General features: G+C 38.8%; 1 protein-coding gene across 1 annotated transcript in view; it reads left to right on the top strand.

Moving 5' to 3' along the window:
• The window catches only part of arrdc1b (arrestin domain containing 1b), a 62,309-nt gene that overhangs the window by 855 nt on the left and 40,928 nt on the right, over window positions 1-20,526 (top strand). The window lies entirely within an intron of this gene.

A 20,526-nucleotide genomic window follows, 5' to 3' on the forward strand; every position in this document is an offset into this window, starting at 1 on the left:
CATTACATAGATACATGTAAACAATACCCACATTAAAAATTTGTACTTAGAAGAAACGATTGTCTAAGATTCACGCTAATAACGTTATGCTATATTAGCTTGCTATTTGTCAAACTATCTGGCTTTAGTCATGCTATATTAGCTAGCTACAAGGCTAGCTAATATACAAGAAAAATAGCTGAAAAAAGTATGAACTTACAGGCAAAAACTTATTACTGTCAATATGAAAGTCTATTTTCAAATAAAAAAAATCTGTACTTTTACAAAATATCCATTTCCATTTCATGTACTAAAAAGATTATATATCTACTTAAGTGTCTAACTCCTTGACTTTATGTCACGCTAATACCGTCATGCTATATTAGCTTGTTATCAGTAGCCGGCTTTAGTCATGCTATATTAACTAGGTGGAATGCTAGCTACTATACATGAAAAATCACAAAAAAAGTATGAATTTACAGACAAAAAAATGCATTACTATTAATTAAGAGTCTGATCAGCTGACTTTGTGTCAAGCTAACAGTATTATGCTATATATTAGCTTCTGTAGCACTAACTTGAATTCTTAATACACGAGTGAAATCACAGAAAAAGGTATTAATTGACATACAAGAAAACAAGACAAAATTGTCAATCATATGAATAAGAAAAATCTGTACTCTTACAAAATATGTACCATTATCTGTCTAAAAGTCAAACTTGCTCACTTTATGTTACGCTAACGATGTTATGCTATATTAGCTTGATATAGTACGAGTTAGCTAGCTTGTGTTATACTTTTGTTAAATTTCAGACTATTAATGACTAAAATAGCATACAAAGAAAAAACTTGCATGCAAAAATAACAAAACATGTTAATAATGTCCACATTAAAAAAATGAATTTTTTATTTTGCAAAAAAAGATTCTTGCAAAAGGTTAAAGTAGCTGACATTACATTAGGCTAGTAACATTATGCTATATTAGCTTGCTGTAGCCTTAGCTAGCTAGCTTGACTTCTTATTGTTATGTTAAAATACACATAATACACAGAAAATAATACACATACACATAAAATCACAGAAAGAACTAAAAAAAACTATTAAATAATGTCCACATAAAAAAAATTCCAAATCATATTTTTTTGTTTTGCAATGTATGACAGTAAGATTACACAATTTTCCATGTATTTATATCAGCAACATTTTTTTTATTGAATGGCAACTTCTTTGATGCTTATGGTTAGATGCTGAACTGCATGTTGTTATCTTAACATTTGTACTATGTGCCATGTAAAATTGTATAGTTGAGTCTAATCTAATATATATCATAAAGGAAAGACTTTCAATAATAATGTCAGAATGTCAGACAAACATGTTGTTATGTGTGTTAATAATAGGGATAAAATAGTTTAGCAAGGTGGAGGACAGCTCTCAGAGTTACCATGGAAGTACACAAAGAATCCATTGTGTGTAAGTGATCCTTGAGGGGATTCTTCTCTGATAATAAAGGGCTGCTATCATATTTAACTCAAGCACTTTTTCAATGGCCGTCTGGCAGAGGGGTATGCTAGTTGACAAGGACAGTAAATAAAGAAGGCTTCTGTACAATGAAGTGAAGGAAAGGGGATGTTTGAAAGGAATTTTTACAGAGCACCAAAGACGGTGAAGTAGTTTATTGCAGCATCTGTAGATTAGTGAATGTGCGACTCTGAAATAGCAATGGAGCAACTTTCATTTTAACTGATTTCTAAAATTAAACAACAGAGGAACAAAAAACAAATTTATTCCATTTGAGAGAATCAGACACCTGCTTTCTTTATTGATTAAAATTTAACACACTTCTTCTTGTGTGCACATGTAGTCACGATCACCCATATGTCCTGGTAATGCATGAGAAATAAACAGTGCAAAACTCACTTCTTCTTAAATGTTATGTTTTTAAGGAATAGTTTTGCAGAAATGGATGCTTTTGTGAAGTTATTTGGCCACATCTTCACCCACATGTCTGACATGGTGAGATTAATTTACCATAATGCACAGGCTGACCTGAGGCAGATGGCGTTACAGCAGAGGTCAGAGCTCCTGCTGAGCTCTGTTTCACTGTGAAACGTCACAGCTCGTCTGTAGCTGAAACTGGGCGTTATTCCCAAATTAAGCCCTGATCTGGTGGCCGCTGTAGCTGTCCTTGTAGCACAGAGACAGTCAGAGAGCTTCTGCGACTCAAGTGAACAGCTCGATAAAAGTATTTGATTCAAGGAGAGGATGCAGAGAGATTTTGATGTCTTTTACCGAGGCTGCGGATCGACTGCAAGCACATGATATTCTGTGGTCTGTCCATCAAGTTTCATTTCTCTGTAATCAGTCTGAAATCATATTTCACGCCTGCAGCTAAGTGTCAGACCACACTGTGCTTTCAGTCCTCTGCACTACAAGACAGAATGCATCATTTTTCAAGAGCAAAGTGGCTTTTAAAATGTGCGATAAGATAAAGTAGAAACAGCATTAAACAAGCTGCAAATCAAAACATGATTTAAGGAGATTAAAACAATTAATTCCAGTGAGCAGGGCTGTTGCCTTTGATATCATGCTTTTAACTCTCTGATGTGCTCAGGATGAGACTTTTGCAATGAGTATGGCTGTTAAGTTTGACGGTTTAATGCATTGTTGGTCTGCCAGGTTGCTTTAAAGTGAAGAGACACCCAATTTTAATAGTTTTTAGATTATTCTGCAGTGCATTATTATTATGATGGATTCTCTTTGAGAATAAAGACAGAGGAAATGAGTGTGAAATCTTTTTCACTTTTCACCACTCTCCATAAACCGTATGTAGAATTAGGGCTGTTCCACTGGTTGGACAGTGAGCGATGAAAGGTTGAAATTTTCAGGACATTCTTTTAGTTTCCTGACAGCATCTTTCTCTGAAATCCCTGTACATTCTCTGACAAAGCAAAATTGGTTTTGTCATCTTCTCCCACAATTGGTGTGCACTTACTGGTCCACTGTTCAGTCACAGGAGGATGCAGGTTTTTTTTTTTTGTTTGTTAAAGCTGAAGCTTGTCTGTTCAAGGGGGTTTTAAGATGTGATTTTTGCCACTTTGCGTCCTTTCACTGACTTCAGGGTCAAAGTATTCCAGGTGAGGAGGCTCCATCCTGGGCTTTTAGCGTCTCTGTTAATGTACTGTAAATGCAGAGGCTGCATTATGTGCCCGACAGTGACATCACCCCTCTCAACAGTCGCTGCTGACAATTTCATCAATCAGACGGCTTGAATGGCGCTGAAGCAGGCAAGTGTGAGCCTGTGCGCTTTGGTTGAGCCTAGCGGTTTCCTGTTTTTGTGTCCTAGAAGAGAATACAATCAGCGGTTTGTGACTGTAAGTCTGAAAACACAGAGAAGGTTCCTCATTTAATTCCATTTATTTGATTAGGGAGCTCTGATTAAATCAAATGGTGAGTCATATGGGTAATAATCGGACCATTTCCACTTTCTGTACAGTGAATTAGAATAATGATGATGAGTAAGAGCAGACACACTCCTGGGGACGTTTATGTTTTATCAACTTTACCCAAATAATTACGCAAATGGCAGCAAACCTTTTGAACAGAAGAAAGGAGTTCACATGCAGATTGAACTTCAGATTCAGTCAACAACAACGGCTGTTTCCTGCCAGAAACACGCACAACGCCCATGAAAGGCAGAATCCATCATCAGCTATTTTTGCAAACGAGCGGTGCTGTAATCTCGACTGTCTGCATGATTTTAGAGTGAATGTTTTATGTGTTTTGAGTGCATCTGAGCTGATAAAGCCACACAGGCTAGCCATTACATACAATGTGGCAGCATATGATCTGTATGGATCCTTGTTCAGTCTTTTTCTTTTTATTGCATCTGGAAATCTGGTGTGTACAGTTAGACACTAAGTAGCGTCATGAAATAAATACAGAGGGGTATTAATAAACAAATACAAGATTTTCCAAAGTGCAGTGTGTTGCCAAAGCCAAATTCTCAGGCTCACTCCATTATTGATGATGGAGACCATTAGACAGCATTTCCATCGATTGGATTCCTTACACAGACGGTCATTAAAGCAGAGTCATGAATGCATGAATGAAAGGACATGAATAAGGCACTTACACACATTATTTACACATGATGTTGAAACTAGCTGCATCTGTATCCCCACAAATTGCGTTTTTAGATTTGAAAATTCTGCTGCAGGCGATTAAAATCTAACGGAAGTGTTACAATAATGATGCAGCAAATATGTCCTTCATGTACTACTACTACCAATAAAACAGCAACATGTATTTATATTTTGCATATTTAGCAGTTTTTATTGCTAGTAATTGTAGTACATGTACTACTGATACCATTGAAGGACACACATTTCATGAAATGTCTACGTACTGCTACTGCCAATAAAAACTGTTCAACATGCACAATCTAAATACATTTAGCTGTTTTTATTGGTAGTAGTACATGAAGGACATTTTTCATGAAATATGTCCTTCATGTACTACTACCAATAAAAACAGCTAAATATGCAAAATCTAAATGCGTTTTACTGTTTTTATATTGACAGCAGTAGTACATGAAGGACACATGATCCTTCACGTACTACTACCACCAATAATAATAGAGAAATCTGCAGGATGTATATCCATTTTGCTGTTTTCATTGGTAGTAGTAGTACATAAAGGACACATTTCATGAAATTAAAATTTGCTAAATATGCAAAATCTAAAACTTTATGAAATGTGTCCTTCATGTACTACAACTGCCAATAAAAACTGCTAAATACACAAAATCTAAATACATTTTGCTGTTATATATTGGTAGCAGTAGTATATAAAGAACATGTTTTATGAAATTTGCCCTTGATGCACTACTACAACCAACAAAAACTGTTAACCCTTTAAGCTTCAGTCAATTCCAGCCGTTTTCAGTACAAAAAGTCGCTAATATTCTATTTTTAAATAAAAAAATTACAAAAAATACAGGGAATATTGGACGGGCATTGCGAGGTGCATTTCCTTGAAAATGACCGATTCGTGGATTTTATACCGACTTCAGGACATGTTTTGGATAAAATAGTTTACTGGCTTGTGTCATCTGGATGTAAAAGGTTGGATTATGGCCGTTTTTTGTGGAATCTTTTTTTTGTGTGTAATAATGAACCCGGAAATGTGAGTCGCGCTGTGTGCGTTGAAGCCATGTATAGAGAACGAATGGATGAATATTTGTTTTTGTCGGACAAATGTGTTTTTCTCACCCGCTGTGGTAATCGCATCTGAAAGTGGTTTATACCGGCGGATTCATGAGAATCTAAGCTTTCCATCGGCGTATAGTGTTTGTATAATCGTGTTTGCAGCCGTCGGACATTCTTGAAATTCCTATGCAAATTAGTAGGTGTACCCCCGGCGGTACACTGAAGCTTAAGGGGTTAAATATTCTAAATCTAAATGCATTTTGTTTTTAAATATGATGAAATGTGTCATTCATGTACTAGTAAGTATGCAAAATGTGAATAAATGTAGCTGTTTTTATTCTTAGCAGTAGTGCAAAAAGGACACATTTCATGAAATGTGTCCTTCATGTACAACGACTACCAATGGAAACTGCTATTTGCAAAATCTAAATACATTTAGCTGTTTTTATTGGCAGTAGCAGTACATGAAAGAAGCATTTCTACCAATAAAAACTACTGAATATGCTAAACCTAAACACATTTTGTTGTTAAATACGGTAAAGATACTAAATCTACATACATTTGGCTGTTTTTTTCTTGATAGTGGTAGTACATGAGGGACACGTTTCACGAAACATGCCCTTCATGTAGTATTACTATAAAAACTGCTAAATGTGCTCAATGTAAATACATTTTGCTGTTTCTGTTCTTAGCAGTAGTACATGAAGGAAACATTTCTAGCAATAAAATCAGCTAAGTATGCAAAATCTAGATATATTTAATTGCAATTGAAAGAAAAATACCAACCATGAAGTGTCCATTTCATGTAAAAAGCAGAATTATATCATAATAATCATCTATCATAAAACTTGACCATCTATGTCATAGAAAGGTGTGTTTGTTATTCAAAATGGTGTTTTATGACCAGAGCAGATGGTGTGATAAGGTCTGTATTAGTTGTTGTTGCATTAAAGAGTGAGGTCCTCCTACTACCAGGTTGCATTTCCTGCCAAAGCTGCTGCTGTTGGACAGGTTTGGCTCTCTCTACTGTGGAAGCGAAAAACAAGGAAGTACAGGCTGAAGTTTGAGGTTAGACCTGGAATCTGACGAAGATAGTAGTTTTCTATCTGAGTCTATAAAGTTTATAAAATAGCTGAAGTTGCCCTTTCAGAATACACTTACTGATTGTTGGTGTATATGGAGAAGTTCACTCTTTTTGTTTGATTCATTTATTTGCAGTGTTTTGTTGGAGTAGTTTAAGAATTACCATTGTCTTTCTGTGGCTGTATTGCCGGTACTATCAGTCTTTAGTTTTCTGTTCTCCGTAAGAAGCAGCTGATTCCTCATTGTGTAATAATGAGTTCTGGATCTAAAGTGGTGGGCAGAGTCGGCCTGTCTGTTCCGTTTATCCTCCTCTTCTGTCTTAGCTTTTGCACTTAGCAGCTGTACAGTCACCTGATACAGGAGTTGTTGCTGTATCGATGCAGCGTCTCAGCTCGTATGGACATTTTAACTCATGTGGGACGTTCTTCTATCGACAGTTTACGTGAAACTCCAACACTGAAAGGTACAAAGCGAAGGTTTGTGAGTCACCACGACAGAGACGTTTCTGGGGCAGCAGCTGTAAGACAGGAAGTCAGTCCCGTCACACGAGAGTCGTATTTATCTTTCGGGACTCGTCACTGTATGTATAATAGATATAACAGAGACAATAGACTCCTGAAAGTGTAACTGAGACGTTAAAGTGTGAAATCCCTTTGTGTCTCAGGTGACAGTAGTGGATTTTAGCTTAGCTTTCAGCAAAACACAAACACTCACTGTAATACAATCACTGGTGGTAACACAAACCACCGACTTTATGTAAACAAGGCCAGACATCCCATCTCTGTCTCTCACTCTTACTCTCACACAGACGCACACGCACATGCAAGTTTTTATTGTTGTGTTTAACACTTTTAGTTTGTTGATCATTTGACCTTTGTTGCTGCTTTTGCGAACAGTTAGCAAAGTTACCAACCCACTTCCTCCTAGTTTTCCCCTAAATGCCTGTTAGATAAATAAATCTGGGTTTTCCTGCACAGCTGATGGTTTTATTGTTCTGTCATGGACAAGTTGTCGCTTGTGCACATAGCAACAATCAGCTCAGCAAAGAATACATTAGGAACAGCTTAAGATAAGGCCAGCTCTGGGCTGTGAGTATTCAGTAGGTGTTTGGGAAGCTGTGTGTGTGATGCATTAATGCGGAAAAGTATAGTTTGTTTTGAGGAAGGTTGAGTTAGTCTGCTGGTAATTTGAAGTACATACAAGTTACATTATCTGGTGCTGTATGTTCTGTATTATCTGCCTGCCTTTTAAACAACCAAGAAGTGACAAATTAAAGGAAAAACAAGATAAAGTGTGTTGTTGGGCCACCAAAGCAGGTTCAATCACTTTTGCATTCATAATCAAGTCTTTGGAGCTCTACCTGATGGATTTGAACACCATTCTTTCAAAAATATTTCTTTATTCTGTGATTTGAGAATGGTGGTGGAGAGTATGTCAGTGTAGAACCTCATATAGGTGACACATTAAAGGAAAAACTGTAACAGCTTCTATCAGCTTTACATTGATTGCCGTGTCTTTGGAGCTCTGCTTGAGGGATTTGAGCACCATTCTTTCCAAAAATATTTCTTTATTTGGTGTTTTGATAATGGTAGTGGAGAGTATGTTGGTGCATAATCTCCGCCAGGTGACAAATTAAAGGAAAAACCTGCACTGACTTCTGTGGTGAGGAGATCTTGTGATCTTGTTGTGCTTTTTGGGGCATTTTGCTGACATGGTTTTGTTCTGAGCCGCTTCAAATTAATACAGAGTTGTTCTGAGTGATCACTTTTATCTTATGATGAGTCATTTTGTCCTAATGGAAGTGCTTTCTTCCAGGATGACCATGCCTCCATCAGCTGGGTCACTGAATGATCTAAGTAGTGTCATAAATATGTGAATCATACACAGTGGCTTCTACAGCATAATGAGCCACCACATTTCCGCACTGTAAGGTTCAAAGGTTTAGGTTTGTCATTTATTCCTTTGATGTGGGTCAGGACTCAGCAGACACCGATTTTCCATTGGATTTGGGTCCCATTTGACCCATGTTGTATGTCAGAGGGTTAATTTGTCACGTCTGTATCGATTATGTCATACTCATTCCCATAATGCAACTTAATCAAATCTTTCACCACACCCTCCCTGCCTGGTGAATGTCTTGTCAAACTTTATGTCCCTGTGTAATGAAAGTCAGGTTTCCTCTAAAGAAAGTTCATTTTCTCAGCCTGTTTCTGTGATGCTACTTCAGACTGACTCCCAGATCAGTGGGCGGACTTGCTTTACATTCTTGAATTCTTAAAGGATTTAAATTAAGTCCAGCTGCCCGTGCAGCGGACCTTCGTTATGCACCATGATTCTGCCTGTTCTTGCTTTTCTCCTCAGTGTAGCTGCTCTTTCAGTTTCTGTGTGACTGTCTAGCCTCAGGGGTGTGAGTAAATCCTGACATCACTGCCTCGAGGGTGACTGATCAGAGATCTGTCTGTAAATGAGAGGACTCACCTTAATGCAGATTTTTACACGTCACCACTGAGATTCAGTAACATCACAAATAATCTGTTTTTTTGAATACCGGTAATAATAATAATATTACCACTCTAGCAACTAGACCTTCTATTCAATTTAGCTCCGTTGAGTTCTATTGAATTAAATTTTATTGACATGTCGCACCGATTTTCAACATGTCATCTCAGAGTACTACAGATATCAAAGCCTGGGTCTTAAAATGTTCTATTAGAATGATAAACCCAGTATTGCTTGTACTTCTGCTGCTACTGCAACAAGGACCACTTCTGCAACTGCTACTTTTGCTACTGCTAGCCCCAATACATTATTCACTGTTGCTGCTACTGTTTGTATACTACTCCTAATGCAAATGCTGCTGCTGCCACTATTGCTACTACTAGTGGTGCTTTATTCACTGCTACTACTACTACTACTACCACTACCATTTGTATACTACTCCTAATAAAACTACTACCACCATTACTACTGATAAAGCTAACACAGCTGCTACTGTTATTACTATGAAAGCTAGTCCTAATGCCTTATTGACTGCTACTACTGCTATTTGTATACTACCCCGATACAACTGCTACTACTACTACTATCATTGCTACTTCCGCTCTGACTGCAACTCCTGCTACTGCAGTTGTTGCCATTAAAACATAGCTTCTGTTACCACCACTGGTTCGGCTATTAATACTGATACTAATGTTAATAATGGCAGTGCCAGTCTTATACCAGTTATGATACCTATAATAATATTGTTTTATTTTAGACATTTATTTTGATGGTTGAATGTAGAGCATACAGTAAAAATAGAATAGAAAAGTTTCTTTTTTCAAAGAGATCTTCCTTGTTTTGTTTCGCAGCCATAACCTTTTGTTTTTTGTGACTAATTGTTTCTTAATTAAAGTATTTTTCCCCCATGTGTTCATATTGTCCTATGAGACTTGCTTGTCATAAAGGCCTGAATACATGAACTTGAACCCCCGAAAAATGGGTTTGTAATCCTTTCCGACTTTGGTGTCTTCTGTTCTGAAATAAAGAACGTGATACATGATTATTCAGAGAGAATAACAGTGACTCAGAGTGACTCCGTTCTGCCCTTCAACGTCGGCGGGTGGCATCGATCCACACGTGCTCCATCCGTCAGCGGACTGTTCTGCGCCCATGGAAGTGACGGCGTCAGCTGGAAGTCTTGGCACCAGCTGCTGCCTTTCCCCTTGGACTTAGTCATATTAATTATAACCATCCATTGACCTCCATAACCAGCGCGCTGTCTAACGCCACAGCTGGTTTTTTAGGTCTATCGTAAGAGGATTCTGTGTCATCCCCACTCGTCGCTCCCCCTCTTCCTCCCTGTGAAAAGCTGTCCCACTTCTGTAGAACGAGCAGAAGAGCATTTAGCAGGAAACAATATCGCTCATTACTGGAAGGGGAACAAAGCATGATTTGGTGCGCAGTAACCAAGAAACCTAAGTTAAGGAAACTTGTTAGGTGGTAGATAAGAAGCTGATTCATGGCTGCACTGGTGTGTTGTTATCAAGGAAATGTTACATGACAGTCCACGTGGATAATCTCAGTCCGAGAGACTGTATGCAGTGAAAAATGAAGCAGATTAACTCAGACATTACAGTCTCTGATGCCTTTAGCCTCTTTATTACTCATAGCTTTGTCTGACTAAAAACAATCAGCTTTAATAGAATACACTGAATCTGGTTTGGGCTGTTGGTGTCACTCTATGAAAAAGGAAAAGAGAATAATAAAATAACTATAGAAGCAATATATTGATATTTACACATCTAGAAAAGAATATACACAATAGTGCAAATTGACATTTGCTAAGTGGGAATAGTGCAAAAAGCAAAGATAACCCAATGTACAGTGATAGACAGGCGACGTTGGTGATTAAATAGTGAAGAAAGTAAAACACAAGCAGCAAAAGATGCAGATCTTTTTCTAGGTGTGCTTTCTTTTGCTATTTTAGAATTGTTGTGATTGTAAGGGCAGACAATTATCACTTCAGCTTTAATTTTCCTTTAACCAGGTTGCTCCCACTCAGATAATTTATCATTTTTGTTGTTCAAAGTAAATTTACTAAAAGGAACTTGAAAAACTGCTAATATCTTAAATGCAGTTAAGAAATGTGACATTTAGCTCTCAGAAAGTGAAAATTTGCTGCCTTTGTGTGTTTTTCTGGCTCTTTGCTCTTTGTGTGTTTTTCTGCCTCTTTGCTTGTAGATGTGGCCTGAACCATTTTGTTTTCTGGTTGTGTGTTCCATTCTCAGAAATATGATATCTCTTCAACGTCTTCAATTTGGCACAAATGTCTAATTGGACTAGCAGATTACATGTGATGGGTGTTAGGTTGGGCTTTTGTCAAACAAAGAAAATTTTGGCTTCACTGAAATCATACCTCCTCTTTAACCAGAAAATATGTGCACGTTATCTCTAGATGACTTAAATCAACCACAATGCGCTGACTGCTAATCTAAAAGCTAGTTGTGTTTGCCAAAATTAATTTCAAATCAACAAGAAAATCAAATATTTGCAGCACATTAAATCATTTCAACATGGTTATTTTATAGGGAAATGACTCAGAGCACCAACATGATTTTGGAAAATCGGACTGTATGAACTTGTTATCCCTGCACTGTTGAGAAATAAAATGCAAACAAAGTTATCCTGCCATTTTTAAATAATATGCTGTGGTGGTTGTTTGGCTGTGATATGCAAACAGAGTTTACTCACGGTCATCAGTTAGAACAAAGTGCAGCCACACCAATGACTTCTTCTACATTAGTTTGGAGCCCACTCTGAGTAAACGTCAAGTAAATATTACATAAGTTAAGCCTAGCGATTGTCATTAACTTGGGTGAGTTGTGAAAATACAGGGATGTTCCCAGGTAGCTTTCCAAAAACACTGGAAGGCTATTTATGTCCATCCATCCATTCTCTATACACCGCTTTATCCTCGCGGGGGGTGCTGGAGCCTATCTCAGCTGACTCGGGCAAAGGCAGGGGACACCTTGGACAGGTCGCCAGTCTCTCACAGGGTACATATACAGACAAACAATCACACTCACATTCACTCCTACGGGCAATTTAGAGTAACCAATTAACCTCAGCATATTTTTGGACTGTGGGAGGAAGCCGGAGTGCCCGGAGAAAACCCACGCATGCACAGGGAGAACATGCAAACTCCATGCAGAAAGATCCCAGGCCCACCCCGGGATTTGAACCGGGATCTTCTTGCTGCAAGGCTAAAGTGCTAACCACTACTCCACTGTGCATCCCAGGCTATTTATGTGTTTTTTAAAAATGTAAATATCACTGGCAAATGCTTAACCAATGAGAGTTTGGTAAAATGAGAGATTTTCGGTCGGCCAACCAACCCACCAACCAACCAACCCACCCACCGGCCAACCAACCCACCAACCCACCGGCCAACCAACCAACCCACCAGCCCACCAACCATCCCGCCAATCAACCAGCCAACCGACCAACCATCCCACCGACCAACCAACCCACCAACCAATCAGAGCTATGTGAACTTGTTGCCACTCAGAGCAGCGCACAAGAAGAGACTTATCCATATTCGGATACTGAATTGGTTACATTAGTCTTAGCAGCTCACTTACTAAATCATCATTATATATGTTACATAAGTCTATACAGTCATGGGTGATGGATGCACAGCAGTAATATTTTCAAATTTTGTTCAATTCATCTGTATACATCTGGAATTTACCCACACTATATTTGAGACTGACAAACAAACTACTTCCTGGCACGTATTTGTTATTGTCATGTTTGATTGAAGACATTCGAAACCACTGCCGCTACTTCCATGTTTTTTCAAACCTTGTTTTCTGTCTCAAACTAGCTGTTGTCACAGTTTCAAGACAACAGGATATGACTAGTTGGCACTTTTGTAAGTGAAATGATTTACAGCTGTGGGAAATTGTGTGTGTGAGGCAGAAAAGGAGCTTCAGTGGTTTTTGCTTGTTTCCTGTCAGATTTTATCATTCACCCAAGTGATAGAACAGCTTTTCAGATTTGGACACTTGAGAAACCCTTCGAGATGTCCACAACACGCTGTATGGGCTAAAACACAATGTCGACTGGAGCCTGTTTTTGCAAAAGTTTGCTGATGGTACTGCTAGCTTAAGACTGATGAGTTAGATCTTAGTTTTACACCTGAGAGTGGCATGGTTTGATTTCACTAAGCTTAGGGCTCTTGGCACTATTGGGCGTCAGCTGATGCCAAATCCATCCATCCTCTATACACCGCTTTATCCTCATTAGGGTCGCGGGGGGTGCTGGAGCCTATCCCAGCTGACTCGGGCGAAGGCAGGGGACACCCAGGACAGGTCGCCAGTCTGTCACAGGGCTACATACACAGACGAACAATCACACTCGCATTCACACCTACGGACAATTTAGAGTACTATTGGGCGTCAGCTGATGCCAAATGACTACCATAATTAAAGTTGGTGGTTTCTGCTTGGAGCTGAGTAAATATTTTTCTATTGTGCATATGTACATGGATTCAAAGGTACAGTGTAGGTCAGTTTCTTCTACAGCAGGGATTTAGGTCAAACCACTTGCTTTAACATTTTGAGGTTAAATAAACACAAATGTAAAAAGAGCTGCTGACTTTCACTGACCTTGACGAATGAACGATGCAGATAAAATGTTGGCTTTTGTTGGTTTTAAGATACAAATTGATTTAAGTCAAGTGCAAGACAAGCTCCTTTGTGTATAAAACCATGCAGTGAAATGGGTTCAGGTCAGCCGAGGACAACGTGGACGTCCATTAGGGACTAGCTAATGCTTAAATGTGGATCTCTGCTGACGTCGACTCCATCAAAAGTGGTCCTGAGCTGGCAGAGAGGCAACGTTTGCACATCGTAATTCCTGCGTCATGCAACTGTCAAGACAATGGAATAAAATATAAAATATAAAAACAAATTGATTAATTCCTTTTTAATCGCTTGTCATGTGAAGATAATCTGCCTGCCAAATGCATGAGCCTTTTAACTGTTTTTGTTGCTCTGAAAGGCAGCGTCGGTCTCCTCGGGTTATGATGGCTGCCTGGATCGCAGCCTAATGCAGTGAAATGTGGAAATTTTTGTGGCATGATGGGTAATGTGGGAGAGAGTGTCCAGAGTACAGATTACACGTCTTCTGGTTTCATGATGTAACTTCTGCAGGGATAAGCCTCTTACACTTGCATGCAAACATACGCAGGCATCGGTGTGGACCACATGCAGATGCAGCTAAACTCAAACACATGCAAACATCATGAACTGATCAGAGGTATTACAGTTGTGCTACACAGCTTGACACAACTGTAGAATTTGTAAATGTTAGTGCTTTGACTGGTTCATGACAGAATGCTCACTGGTTATTTACGAGATTATAGCAAAGAACTGAATTGTAGTGTCAGAAACAATTGTGACATGGCAAAATAAGAGTTGTATAGGGCTCATTCTATGTCAAATCATCACATTTTTAGAGCAGTTTCTTCTTGAACATCACTGATTTGCCTGCAGTTGTTAAAGATATTTGTGAATTTTTAGCTTAATATATTACTTGATATAAAGCGTTCCAAGATAAACTTGTCTGTCCCCTTTTAGCAAACACTTTTTTTTTGCACAGTTATTTCTGAAAGACAGTATCTCAGGAGCTATTAAAGATAAAAGCTTGAAATTTTCACTGTTATTTCTCATCATATCATTGATTCAGAATAGAAAATATTGGATAAGTAATTAAATCATCTCTGATTATGGGGGAGTTGAAATATGAAAAAAATTAAAACACAATATGATCCAAAAATGAAAATATGGCTACACAAAAAATAAATATTTTCAATTATCTTTTAAGAATCATCTATAAAACTCCTAAACTCTGTTCTACTTGGTTGATGCTATCTACTAATGCTTTTGTTTTTATGGTCCAGCTTTTACCTCAAAAGTCGTACTTGCTCAGTTATGAAAATGAATTAAAAGTACTTTCTTTTTCATTTTTGTCACCAAATATTTCATAATTACAAAGTATTCTGTAGGTTTTTTGTGTATTATTGTGACATTCAGCTACATATGAATCAGAAAATATCACTAATTGACTTCTGCCTTATCAGTTATTTTGTTTACGTGAGCTCAAACATAGGACTTGACTGTATTGGTCCAATATTGCATATTTTGAAGTGACTTGATGAGGAATAAAGGTGAAAATTTCAGACTTTTATCTATAGTAGCAAGAAAAGCAGCAAAGCACAGCCTCAAATTGAAATGCATGTAATATAGAGAAGTATTTGATATACTGAGTTCAAATTTCAGAGATGCTATTTAAGTTAACACAACAGTAGTTTCTAAACAAGTAGATGTGTCAGACATGTATTAAAATGCTCTAAAAGGCATGAAGCTGTGCACTATTTTACCTTTTTTTCACTGCAGCAGCTCTCACTGGAGCGTGTTACTGGGTTTCTGGTCTGGAGCCATCTCAGGACGAGTCTGAACGAACAGCCGAGGCTCTGTTCTGCTTCGGGGGATTCCCTTACAGTCGGGAGGAATAGATCATAAGATCAGGTGGCCGTGTTTGACATCTCTCTCTGAGAGGCATTAGAAAGGAGATGACAGGAGAGCTCGGAAAAGTGAGAGGGACTAATTGTTTGCAGCGCTTTAAAGATTTAATGAAGGTAGTAAGTGTAGCATAGGATTACTGCCGTGTCCCGTGGTACAAGGTTGTGACCTCTGGGGTTTGTTGAAGAACTCGAGTCTGGATGATACTAGATTATGTGGACCGATGCCAATTTTTAGAGAAGTTTTAAAGATATTTTGAAAACAGAAAATTATGCTGTTGTTGTTTTTACCTTCCTGCAGTGGATTTTACAAACCAGTTAGCGGCTTAGCATGAATGCACTGCTTGACTCTGCACCACCACCTGTTCTGTTACATGTGCTGCAGACAGCCAGCCTACCAGCTGAGCAACCAACCAATCAACCAGCTCACCAACCAACCCCACCCAACTGACCAACCAGTTAGCCAAACAACCAACCAACCAAACAACCAACCAACCAACTCACCAACCAACCAATCCCACCCAATTAACCAGCCAGCCAACCAACCAACCAACCAATCCCAACCAACCAACCAACCAACCAACCAATCCCAGCCAACCAACCAACCAACCAACCAACCAACCAACCAACCAACCAACCAACCAACCAACCAACCAACCAATCCCACCCAACTAAACAACCAACCAAATAGCCAACCAACCAGAAAACCAAACAACCAATCCCTACCACCCACGCAACCAACTAACCTTTACAGAGCATTTGTTTCTGCGTTACATTCTGTTAAAAAAAAAAAAAAAAAAAAAAAAGTTTCACATCTGCACATATCAGACATAAATATTTATATTGATGCATCTGTGACGGGCAGATGTCGGTAATAATAAATAATTAAACAACAGCGGGAGTTGGATCACTTTGTTGTTATGTCAGGATCTATTGTAAAAGTTCCAAGAAAATATAATTAGACAAAAGCTTTATAATCATAATTGTATATAATTGTGAAACTCAGAAAACATCCGCTGTAATCTCTCGTCTTGTAGACACACAACAAAACAAATTTATCATCTTTATGCCTTGTCATTCTGTAAGAAATAAAGCTGCAGAATGATTTGTTCATTTAGCTTTAATTTAATTTCAGTTAATTCAAGTACCTTCAACCCTACAAATGATAAAGTGGAGTATAGAAAAAGAATAGATTGATTAAAAAATTCAGCAGCACCATAAAAGCAAGAGTGAGAAGTATCATGATAGTTAGAATCCTGCATGTTTATGTGAAAAGCTCAACCTATAATACACTCTAAAACCGTCCAGTTTTATCATACAGATACTGCTTTGTGGTTTTCATTCCTCCTCATTATGCTGGAATGTATAAATGACGTCCAGAGAGCCTTTTACTGCATGTGAGGAATGTTTGTCCAGTCAAGTAATTCAAACAGCCTTTTCTAATCTCATTCACACCCTTGACCCACTTCAGGATGAAACTCTAGTCCAGTTCCTCCTTGCTCTGTTTTGTCTGAGATTCTGAGGGTTTTCCCGGTCTGCTTTGTTCTTGTGAAGTCCAAACCTTAAACTTAACTCACTGAGGCTCCTTTGTGCTTTACACCGTCAGCTGAAACTGGACTCGGTGTAATCAGTGTAAATAAGGAACTGCCGTTATCAGCCCGACGCCCCTGCATGCGTCCTCGCCAGCCCCCGAGCTGACTAAGTTTTCCCACATACTGACGCAACAGACAGCAAGCTCTGACTTGGTGGTTTTATCCCACAGCCTGCAGAAGTATAGCATTTGCTTGTAAAGTTATATTTCTCGCTGTGCTTTGTATATGTAAACATAATTCTCTGTTAATGTCAATCGTGAAATGAGGCCGTTTCTTGTTTGAAAAACCTGATTGCAAAGCAAGCAACAGTATTGCATAAGTGGTGCATGTTTTCTTCGGAAAGTACGCCCTGAAGGACAAAATTCCTGCACTGGGAGTAGGTGGAAACCAGAAGTGTCATCAGTAAGTTATGGCCAAGAAAATTTGAGGAAAAAAATTTGTGACAACACAAAGACAGTAACTGCAGAAGGTTTGTATTGAGGCCATGGAAAGTACTGATTTCTGATCGAGTGATGTGTGTCTGATAAAGGAGAAGTCCTGTTTATTCTTAGCCAGCCATATTTCCCCTTAATTTTTCTGCTGTTGCTGTAAAAGTCATTCTTATTTTGCATTTTCACCTCCGTTATAGAGCTTATAAGAAAACAAAAAGTAACGCAAAACAGCTTGTGAACTGTATCTATTGCATTTGTAAACATGCAGCTTTCACAGAACATATATTTTCAAGTCTGACTGAAAATTAACACAGAGATTAGCTACGTGGAACATTTATTTTGCTAACTGTATTAGGGATCTCCATGTGGGATACTTACAAACTAATCATTAGCAGATACATCATGATACTCATCCATGCATGCTGGTTTGTTTATACATGTGAAGATGACTTTCTGGAAACTCAGCAGCTAAATGCAGTGGACCATTTGGAGGACAGGTCATTTCAGATTGATAGTGGATCGTATTTGGTCTCCTGACGAGGATCTAATTCAAATGGAAGATGAGATGTAGGGGATGGAAGCAGAAGGAAGACAACAGGACATCACAGTAGACAAAGTACCTGTGGAAATTGGTGGTCTTCCTGCGCTCACTGCCAACTGAAGAGGCAAGCTGTTGCTACAAAGCGCTTCTTAAAGTCACAAATTTATATATTCTTCATAGCCCCTTGCTTTTGATTGAAGTAGGCGACACAGAATTGGTTTATTTTGGGTGGCAGAGGAATCGCATGATGTGTTAAATGCCGCGTTTTATGTGAATATGTGCAGGATTCTCAAGCAGAAAGCCTGGGTTAACAAAAAAAGTTGATGACTACTTTCATGATACCCTGTTATCTCGAACTGTTGCTTTAAATTCTGTCAAACCAACTCACACAAGAAAGCCTGGTTATGCCAGACTTTCTCTGGGTACAACCCTCTGTTAATGCTAGACTTGGAAACTCCATGTGTCAGTGAATGGCAATAATTACAGCTGTAAAACTACAACTAAAGCTTTAACAAACCTCCCTAAAGCCAACTAAGAGAAAAGACCAAGAAACTACATGGTACATATCTTGTTGTCTTAATATTGCAGTCCCTACACTTGCAGATGCAAACCATTTTACCTGCTATCCAAGCTGTCCACAACCATCCTCAGCTTGCAAGTATCCTTGTTGGTGGTAGTAAAATAGATATAAAATAGATATTCTGGACAGCGAATTTATGTGTCCATGTAAGCATTCATCTCAAAATGTGCCCATCATGTTCACATATTTGCTTTGTGCAGCTCCTTCTCCCAATATCCCTATAAGGGAGGTGCAGAGTACCAGGATAGGATGACAATCAGAGCTTCAATAGCCACATAAAAGGGAACTAGTGTTGAAATGGTTAAAACTAGGGCGACTAAGCGAGTGAAACCTGGAGGCGTACTAAAGGTGACCAATAAGCTGCCATATTGTGCTGAGGTTAAGGTTATGAGTTGCTGGGTTAGACCTGGTGGTTCAGGTGGTAGAGCGAGTTGGTAGTACGCCGGCCCGCGGGCGGGCCGTTTTTTTATCGGTATACGCTTTTTTTAAAATAGAAGGACACTGCAAACACGATTATACAAACACTATACACACATAGAAAGCTGAGATTCTCATGAATCCGCCGGTATAAACCACTTTCAGATGTGATTACCACAGCGGGTAATATAAACACATTTATCCAACAAACAACAAGTCATGTAAACGTGCACAGCTCACCTGTCGACGCAGTTTGGACGCTCGTTTCTGGTCATAAAAGAAGATAATCCACAAAAACTGGCCAGAACCCAAGCTTAGCCATCCAGAGGAAACAATCCAGTATAATACTTTGGCCAAAACATGTCTCGAAATAGGTAAAAAATCCAGAAAACGATCGGCTCCGTGCGCGTGCACGCGGCGCGTGGTGGCGCTGTGCGTTTCATATTCACTGCATCTTTCTATTATGACTTTATCATACACGGTCGTATTCCCTTTGTTCGCGATTCAAAATGGATACTGGAGACTTCTCCTCCGTTTCAAACCGGATTTCAACCAATCAGGTGACTCGTTTCCGCCTACTTCGGCGATGTAGCCAACCATGGCCGAGTCTGACAGATATCGATTACATCACTTAATTGACTTGTTTCTCAGCAAATCACGCCGGAGGAAGCGTTAGATTGACAGGCCTGGTAGCCAATGAGCTTGCTGAATGGCTTGAATATAAATCCCGCCTCTGCCAGCGGCTTGATATGATATTTCATTCGTGAGCTCCGGGCTCCACCTGCTGTTTCTCTGTATTCCTCTCAATCTGTTTGTGTGATCGACACTGAAGCCTATCTGAAGTGATTTTTTGAGTTCTTTATGAGTTTTTGGAATGAAAATAATGTGAAAATTAAGTGAAAATGAATTTATACCATTCTGTAAAGAGTGTGCACAGTGTATAAAGAGTGTATCCAACATTGACAGGGGCGGAGCATATCAGTGCAAATACATGTGTGAAACACTCATTTCTTGTAGTATTGCTCTGAAATTTTGACCTGAACTATGTAAGACCCCAGGCTTTTGCAATATTGTGTTTTCAAGCTCTTACAGTGCTGCCACACTGATTTTCAGGTGTTTTATTAGGGAAAAAATGTAGGCGAGAAAAAAATTCATCCTAATTCAGTGTGTGCCAACATGAAATACTCTGTGCCAGTAGCACCTAGAGTAATTCTGACTGCACTGGGTGAAAATTCAGGTTGTCAGCTTTCAAATGAGACCCCAACCATGCATGTACTCCAAACAGTTCAAGAACAGCATTCAATTTACTTTCTGTAAATCTCAGTAGAAATTTCGGGCGGAAATTGCCCAGACCTTAAAGGGTTAACTCATCAGAGAGTTGGTGGTTTGGTCCTCGTAATGAGCAAGAGAAGAAACCCAATGTACTACTGAGATTTAAAGGTGTCAACCATTTACTACTACCAGATGGAGAAACCACACTTGTCATCAATACATGCCTTTACATGTGTAAAATAATTAAAAAGTGCATGAAATAAAGTGTAAATGTTTTTTATGTTATTATTATAAGAGAGCACATTTATCTTAACAACTGGGAAACCATCTTCATTTCCATCTCTTTAATGCCTCTT

This window comes from Acanthochromis polyacanthus, chromosome 18 (genome assembly GCF_021347895.1).
Source record: "Acanthochromis polyacanthus isolate Apoly-LR-REF ecotype Palm Island chromosome 18, KAUST_Apoly_ChrSc, whole genome shotgun sequence".
Taxonomy (NCBI): Eukaryota; Metazoa; Chordata; class Actinopteri; family Pomacentridae; genus Acanthochromis; species Acanthochromis polyacanthus.